This window comes from Theropithecus gelada, chromosome 1, assembly GCF_003255815.1.
Source record: "Theropithecus gelada isolate Dixy chromosome 1, Tgel_1.0, whole genome shotgun sequence".
Lineage (NCBI taxonomy): Eukaryota > Metazoa > Chordata > Mammalia > Primates > Cercopithecidae > Theropithecus > Theropithecus gelada.
Window position 1 is genome coordinate 14,590,574 of NC_037668.1, and position 7,814 is coordinate 14,598,387.

The following is a 7,814-nucleotide window of genomic DNA, read 5'->3' on the forward strand; positions in this document are numbered from 1 at the left end:
GATCGCGCCCCTGCACTCCAGCCTGGGCGACAAAGTGAAATTCTGTCTCTCAAAAAACATATATAAATAAATAAAGAGGGGTGGGGAAGCAAAACGACAGGCAGTAGGTGTGGGGTGCTTTGGGATTCTATAGTGGTTAGTACTCTGCGTTGTGCCTGCAGCAACCTCTGTTCTAGTCCGAATCCTGGTACAGTCAGACTCTATCTTGGACCCACTGGGGCGAACCCATGTGTCTTTTGGTTTGCTTTAATTCCTGCACCAGCTGCCGCCTTTATCTGCAGCCGGAAAGCCAGAAAGCAGGGTTTACCGCTGGACCCACAGTGCCATATGGTCAGGGGAAAAGAAGGAAATCCAATAGTACATAAACAAAGGCCCAAAGAGAAACCGTCGAAGTGCTCTATGCCTCACCGTTTAGCAGAAAATATCAAGCAACTCTCAACCTGGCTGGTCTGTAGCTTCCACGAATGAAATAATGTATTTATTGCAGTCTTTCTGGTTGAGATATTTCAAATATTTGGTGGAACTTTTAATTAGAGGGAGAGATACTCTCGAGTGTGGAAGAAAAAAATGAGGGGGTGTGAGGATGGGGCGACTTTAGGACAGAAAAAAAGAGACAAGGAAGCCACGTAAACATTTTCGGGTGGGCGTGAGGCGATGTCAGTCTTGAACCCCGTTACGTTAGGTAAAGAGGGCAGCCCTCTTCTAGCACAAACCCCGTTTCTCACATTGAGGAAATTACAGGAATCAGCAACTCTAGAGTGCGATGAAGAAGCTTCACTCTGGGAGAACTCCCTTCGTCACCACGGTTTCTACTGTGCCAGGTAAGTGGGAATGAGCGCAGGCCTTGCAGGGACAGCACAGCCTCCTCACCCTGGCCGGACGCTCAGGGTCACCACCCTACCCACTGCCGCCCCTCGCCATTCTTCCAAACCACTCTCAGCCAAACATTCCACCAACAGTCACCCCACACCACAACCCAGGCCGACTTTCAGCAGCGGCTCCCGCCCCGCAGCCACTGCACACTCTCACCCCCGCGGTTCTGCCCGCCGCCTCTGCCCCAGTCTGTGCACTTCACCTCCCTGGCTCCCGCTCTCTCCTGAGCTCACAGTGGACGCGGCGTTCGTCCGAACCCCTCTTGGGAGTACTGAATGGAAAATGGGGAGCGTGCGCAAGTGGTTGGTGGAGTGTAGACTTTGTGGGATTTAACATCACTTCGACGTCCTAGTGCTGGTTTTCACACCTGCCTTCTGTTGGGGCACCGGCAACAGTTTTCCATTTGTGCCCACTCCACCTGCTGTCTTTGTTGGCTCAGCGAACATCGCCTCCCTCTACCGCTCAATCAGCAAATGGGACCGCCGACGAGGACCTCACCAGCTGCTCACCCTCCTCGCAACCTCGCGGGCATCGCCTCCAGTCGCCTCGTCCAAAGGCCTAAGCTGCGAACGTTAGCTGCGAACGGGCGTGAGGAGGCTCCGCTGACTGGCCGGTACTCGTGTCCAGGGCACGCACAAACGCCACAACTTGGCGTGGCCTCTCTCTTAATTCGCATCCTGGCCAGATAGGCGCCTCGTGGCGGCGGTGGCAAAGAGGGTGGGCTTATTGGGTGGCTGGCATCTCTGCACTGTTGTGTACACCTGAGTGAGACGCTCAGTCGCTCTCTAAAGCCGCGTCTGCGGATGACGGACACGGACATAAATAGGAGCAGTGTGTCATGAAAGGTGGTCCACCATGACTTGCCCTACTTCGCCCGGGTGTGACCCTTGCTGCGGAGGCTGTTCTGCATCTGGCCCTTGGAGCAGGCCGACTGACAGTGTAATAAAGGAAGATTCCCGCGGGAAGCCGGCCAGTGCAAAACAATTCCCTGACCGGGAAGCAAACCTGGATCGCAGCGGTGAAAGCGCCAAATCCTAGCCACTAGACCACCAGGGAGATACACAAAGGTGCTTTCTCTCCTTTCTTCGGTCTGAAGCGACAGTTTCCCTGTACTCTGGCAGGACTTGGGCTTTGTGAGGGTCGCTCTTTGCTCCTGGAGTCGTCTCACATGGCCGTTGCTTCCCTGCTTTCTTAAAAAAAAGAGCCTGCAGGCGACACACCGAGGGCTCCGCGAGGGACACCAAGGCCAGAGTCCCGAGTCCTGGAGCGAGTTGCAGCGACCCCGCCGCAGCTCACCACTGGCATAGAGATGCGCCTTTGCGAGGAAGCAGCAAGTGGAGAGACCGTCGCGGGTCGCCAGGGCCGGAGCCGCGCACCGGGTTGCCAGGAGGAGCCGGGAGCGGGGAGGGGCCCGGGGTGAGACGGGGATACCCTCTGCATCATAAAGGACCCAGACTCCGGCACCCCCAAGATCATAAAGGACTCGGATGCGGAAACCGAAACGGGCTGCATGGGAAACTCTTTCCAGGAAGGCTCCGGGGCCCTCAACTGGTCTCCCACCTTCCCCTGCAACCTGTGACACCTGCCATTTTCCCGTCTTAGGAGATGGCAACGCCACCCTTCCGTTTGCCCCGGGCAAAACTTGGAGAGTTTCCTCTGACGCTGGAGTTTTTTCCTCAGATCCAAGATCCAATTGGTCACCAACTCGTGATTTACCATCGGCCAAGTGTGTGGGCATTGATCTACACGCAAGTTTCTCCACCTCCGCGGAATGGCTACTTCGGGGTGGGGATGGGGTGGGGGAGGGGCCCTCCCGCGGTGGATTGTAAGGTGTTTAGCAACATCCGTCGCCTCCGCTGACTAGATACATGCCAGGGGGTTAACATTCTCCCTCCCGCTTCCCCCCAAGTCGTGGCCTAGCATCTCAGCGGGGATGGGAGAGGTGTGTGAGGGCGAAGCTGCCCCCTGTTGAGAACCACTGGTGCGCAGCTGTCCTGCTCTCTGAACTTGTGCAGAGGACTCTCCAGGTGAAGGCTCAAGGATCGATCCAGCTCGAGACACGCTCGCTCCCCCTCACAGTCGGACCTTAGGATTTAGGCTTTAACATCTTGACATCATGAGATTCGAAACCTTTAGGTCTTTTCTTTCGTTCTGTCCTCCAAATCGGCCTCTTCCGAGCCTGTTGACCAGGGCCAGCCAGGCAAAGGGCTGCGTTCGCTCAACCAGGCTCCTCTCGCCCCTCCTGCAGTTTCAGGCCTCTTTCAGTTGAAGAGAAGCTTTATGGGCCACTACAGCTGCTGCATAGCTGCATAACTGCATGTTGCATGCAAGCCCTAAATTGCTGATTTTTAAACAGCCTGATGGGTTCACAAAGACAAATTCTGAATAGTCTTAACAGCAGAGGTGCACTAAAGCCATTGTGCCCTGCAGCCCAGGATTCCAATAAGTTCTTTCAGGACCATTTATGGAAGATTTTTGGAGTTGTCCTTGGTAACTCCCAAGAATGTTTTGGTTAGGAGTAGAATTTTAGATGTCATGGGTTTAAAAATTAAAACTAAAACTCTGGAACTCATAGAAAGATGAGAATGCATTCACTATCCTGAGTAGAAAGATTTCTTATAGAATAGAACAGGCTTTAAAAATAAAGAAAAAATATGGCAAAATTTCATCAAATTAAATATTTTGAGAACTGAAATTAAAATCCGAAGCCACCAACCAACTGGACAGACCCCTTCTTGGTCAAGGAGACCCCAGAGAAGTCTTAAATACTGAGTTCCTGACCAGTATTTGGAAAATCAGACACCTGTCCTTATACTCTTTCCCTTTTGTGGGTTAGACACAACTGACCAGCATTATTGTTAAAATAAAGATCATAAGACTGACAGAACAGACTCCTTACCATAGTAAGATACTATATTATAAACAAGACCTAAGACCAAGCGAGGCAAAGTTAAGTTGTGCACCCCTCAACTTAAAGAATAAACTATGTTCTCATTGCCACAGGTTTTTTTCTTCTTCCTTTTTTTCTCTAGCTAAACAAGCACTGGCCTTGAGATAATCAATGCTGAAGCACTTGCAGCTGACCCATTACCATAAACTGGCTGAGCCCTCCCTACACAAGCCATAACGACAGTTTTGATTGGACAAGAGACTGATTTCAGTAACTTTCTCTTGATAAGAGACCACTGATTGTGAACTGGTTCTGGACAGTTTACAGAGGCTGTGCACCTGATTGCCATTGTGTCCCTGCTTCACCTATTGAAGCATAAGGCCTAATTATTATAATGTATTGAAATGTTGTCTCCACCCCAAAGTGAACATCGGTTGCATGTAACAGGCATGTTTACTCAGCATGCATGCAGCAGGATCCCTTCACGAATATTCAGAGCTCCTCCTATTCCCTGTTGAATATGTATATGTGGCCAACCAGATCAACATAAATCCCTATTCTCCCCTCCCCTCCCTGGAAACCTACTTTTCAGGTTTCAGCAGGTGGGTATGCTCCCAGTCTGTCAGAATGGCCGCCTTGCAGGCTGTAACCCTTTATAAAAAATAAAATCTCCTTTCTTTCTAAATTTATAAATTGTGTGATTTTTCACTTGACAGCTTTCAGTTGTCAGTCCAGTCACTGACTGGGAAAAGTCATTTGCAATATATTTATTTGAAAAATGACTCAATTCCTGAATATATAAGAGAACTTTCATAAATCAGTAATATAGAGCTAAGCCAAATAAAATCGGGCAAAATATCCAAATAGGCCTTTGAAAAGGATAATTTCTTATATGTTGGAAGCCATAAGAAAATATGCTTCATAGTATTGCTCATTAGGCAAGTACAAATTAATTCCACACGGAGACATCACTAACCACTCATCAGTGTATAGTTACTTTTTTAATTTTCTGAGACAGGGTCTCACTCTGTCACCCAAGCTGGAGTGCAACGGTGCGATCTTGGCTCTCTGCAACCTCCCCCTCCTGAGTAGCTGGGACTACAGGTGCATGCCACCATGCCCGGCTAATTTTTGTATTTTTAGTAGAAACGGGGTTTTGCCATGTTGGCCAGTTTGGTCTGAGAGCACAGCTACATTTTAAAAAGTTAGTACACCAAATGCCGACAAGAATTTGGTGCCACTTCAACTGTCATTGCTGGTGAAAAAACATTCTAGAAGACTGGCAATTTATACCAATGTCAAACTTATACTCAGGTCATGACCCAGCAATTGAAGTACTTCCATGAATCTCAAGTGCACAAAAAGACTGTTATAAGAATATTCATCACAAGAATTCAGTAACACCACAATTGAGAAGTGATCCATGAACTACGTGGATGTATCTCATGAGTATAATGAACATAACTGCAGAAAAAAGGCCAGATACAAAAGATATGTCCATTCACTCATGTGAACTTTAAGAACAGGTGATTGTAACCTATGGGAATAGACATCAGAATAGTGATTAAGAGGACACAGGGTGAGAATTGCCTGGAAAGGGGCTCTAACAGGCCTTTCTCAGATGATGGCAATTTTCTATAACTTGAGCTGGGTGGTGATTACATTTATCAAAATTAAATTGCACTAAAGATTTGTGCACTTTATGTGAATTGTAGTTTACTTACTGTTCTTATTCCTTGAACCCGGGAGATGGAGGTTGCAGTGAGCCGAGATTGAGCCACGACATTCCAGCCTGGGTGACAGAACAAGACTACATCTCAAAAGTACTAATAATAGTAATAATAGTCTTAACAGCAGAGGTGCACTAAAGCCATTGTGCCCTGCACAATCTCATTTTATGAGAATTTTTATGCTCTCATAAAAATCAGCAGATGGGGAATGGAGGCAAGCTGGTGTCGACCATGACAACTGGTTTAGATTTTATTGTAAACTCACTAAAAGCTCGTTCTCATTTTGTGTTTTTTAAAAATCCCACTGATAACAGCTGTTTTCTCTTCCAGAAAGACTATAACCGTATTATTTCATCAGTGGAAGCTACAGACAAAGGGTCCTTGAGAGGCAGCATCTTCACCTATGGGATTTTTTTCTGCTCAGTTGTGAAACTAAGAGCATGTCCAAGTTTTCCTTTTGGCCAGGCCGCCCCCTAGATTATGCACTGTGGGCTAAACTCCAGAAGCTGGTGCCCTTCTGGGCCAGCGGTTTACTCTGCTCTCTGGAGGCTGCTAGGATTAAAGGCGAAGCAAATGACAGGTCTATTAGCCACAATCGCAGGATACAAAACACTGCTGTGACTCAGATTAGAACCCAGGTTGCAGCAACCACAACTAGAAGTATTAACCACTACACGACCACAAAGCCTGCTGACAACCATTGTACTTCTTACATATATATATATATTTTTTATGTAAAAACACTCATACTATTTTCTATGCTTTATTCTTGGACGTCTGCAGATTTTCGTGCTTTTCTCTCTTTCACGTGCATCTCCGTTACTCTCTCCCCACTCTGCTACATAATTTTAAAAAGTCTCATCTCTCAGGATCCGGCCACTGCCTCTACAACAAGCCTCCTGGGAGGTCTTGTTGTCCCATCTACACCTCTGCCTTCTTTCACTCCTTTTTTTTTTTTTTTTTTCCCGGAGTCGATGTGTCGTCCAGGCTGGAGCACAGCAGCGCGATCTTGGCTCACCGCAACCTCCGCCTCCCGGGTTCAAGGGATTCTCCTGCCTCAACCTCCCAAGTAGCTGGAATAACAGGTGCGTGCCACCACATTCGGCTAATTTTTGTATTTTTAGTAGAGATGGGATTTCACTATGTTAGCCAGGATGGTCTTGAACTCTTGACCTCAAGCGATCCATCCGCCTCGGCTTCACAAAGTGCTGGGATTACAGGCGTGAGCCACCGTGCGCGGCCAAATTTCAGGCCAACACCTGTTGACACACATTGCCAGACACACGGAATCCCTCGCGGAACACCGATGGGCCCACAAAACTCGCGGAGGCCGCGGTGGCTGACGATGTTAGCAAATTCGGTCCACGGTGTCTGGGGTACAGCCCCGAGGGTCCACTGGCCACCTCTGCTCAAGGACCAGTCTCCGCCGCTCCTCTCATCTCCACGCAGATTCTTCCCCACACACCTCCCCTTTCTTTGGGCCGCCGAAGCCTCTTGGACCTTTGAGGTGACTGCCCCGCCCGCAGCTTCTCTCCTTCCTGGAGTTTCATTTCTTGATCCTCCCCATAGTGGCTCAGCGGTAAGCCCAAGGTCCAGCACGCGAATCAGGAACCTGATGGTTCTTTGGGTTTGCGGGGATCCGTCCAGAGAATAGATGAAAGTAACAGGTACCAATATCAAAACTGCAGTGACTCACCAGAAACACTTCGTGCTTGCCACTTTGCTAAGCCGTTTGTTGAGTCCAACAACTGCATGGGTCCTGGGTTAGTCTCCTGAATGTCTTTTGCCGCTACTTTGACCAGTGTTGGCAGTTTACTTTGTGGTGGCCAAGCCCCTAAATGCACTATTTGGTTATGGAGTATAATTTTGCAGGGAAGTAAAAAAGACAACCTGACTGCATTGGCCAGAAATTGAACCCGGGTCTCCCGCATGGGAGGCGAAAATGCTACCATTGAACTACCATTGCCTCTCCCTACCAACTTCCTGGAGGATACCCAAAAAGAGTATCTAGAAAGATTTATCAAACTAATTCATTTATCAGATCAAACTCTTAACTCTCAGAAAGGTCTTTCTACCTGCATTACAAACCCATGTAATAAAATACCAGAAATTCATTCATGTTTCTTTTTTCTAATCCTAAATCTTCAATTGTCAACCTCAAACTGCTGCCTTAGTGGTTCTGAGAAAGTAACCTAACTGGTAGTTTAGGTAAGTAAAGTTCTAATCCAGGGAGGAAATAAGAAGCAGAAGCAGAATTAGAAGAAAGAGGAAATAAAAGGACAAAATCAAGGTAGAGATAATGAAGAAACAAAGGTTGGTCC

The 7,814-nt window shown here is 48.0% G+C and overlaps 2 pseudogenes across 1 annotated transcript; one reads left to right on the top strand and one right to left on the bottom strand.

Moving 5' to 3' along the window:
* The first annotated feature begins 831 nt into the window (after positions 1 to 831).
* Positions 832 to 1,206, top strand: LOC112618781 (annotated as a pseudogene).
* Positions 1,207 to 1,631: 425 nt separating this feature from the next.
* On the bottom strand, positions 1,632 to 3,155 carry LOC112618603 (annotated as a pseudogene). Its single transcript, XR_003118103.1, has one exon. The product of XR_003118103.1 is annotated as an uncharacterized LOC112618603 (transcript).
* Between the last annotated feature and the right edge of the window lie 4,659 nt (positions 3,156 to 7,814).